Genomic DNA, 713 nt, shown 5'->3' with positions numbered 1-713 from the left:
TCAAACTGTCCGTCTTCTGCTGTACAGTCAGCTTGTCCAGTTTTAATGTTTTTAGTGTAAGTAAACACTATCAGAACAATGCGAGTCTTGTTCTCCTGCTCCTTTGATTTGGTTATAATGAGACCCCCCCCTCCCCTTTGCTGCCAGTGGGTGGGTGGGTGAACGGAGGTAAAGTTTTTTTGGGGGGGGGGGGTTGTGGTCTGTTCATAGCAGTTTGCATTTTTTTCCCCCTCTATGTTGCCTTGCGTGATAAACCTTTTTGTTTTTTAATAAAGCAAAATTACCTCTGCGATTCATTCTACTTTGATTATTTCTTCATATTCTGCTACATGAAGGCAAATAAAGCAATCAATCAACATTGTAATGATTTTCTTTATAACAAAAAACAAAGTGGCATTCTGGATAGATCTGAATAAACAACTCCTACGGACTGTTTGAATCATCGTATCAACTTGCTTTTCCCACAATAGCTTCTATGACCCAGCTGTTTATTTTCAGGAGGATCTATATGTGACCCTTCAGAGGGAGCTTAAAGGGTTTCAAAGCATTTCTTTTGATGTGAACGGGCGAGGCTCCATGTGAAAGTATATGAGCAGTGTAGATAAGGTGAGCTGTGAGCATTTGATATATGACTGCATGAATACTTTCAAACCAAGCTTAAGCAATTTCACAGTAAGCTTAATTTGTGAAGCCGGTGAGGTTCAATCGATATC

This window comes from Cyprinodon tularosa, unplaced genomic scaffold (assembly GCF_016077235.1).
Source record: "Cyprinodon tularosa strain WSP-4 unplaced genomic scaffold, ASM1607723v1 ctg73, whole genome shotgun sequence".
In the NCBI taxonomy this organism is placed as follows: domain Eukaryota; kingdom Metazoa; phylum Chordata; class Actinopteri; order Cyprinodontiformes; family Cyprinodontidae; genus Cyprinodon; species Cyprinodon tularosa.
The sequence above is the reverse complement of the archived record's forward strand: the minus strand, read 5'-3'. Positions refer to the sequence as shown.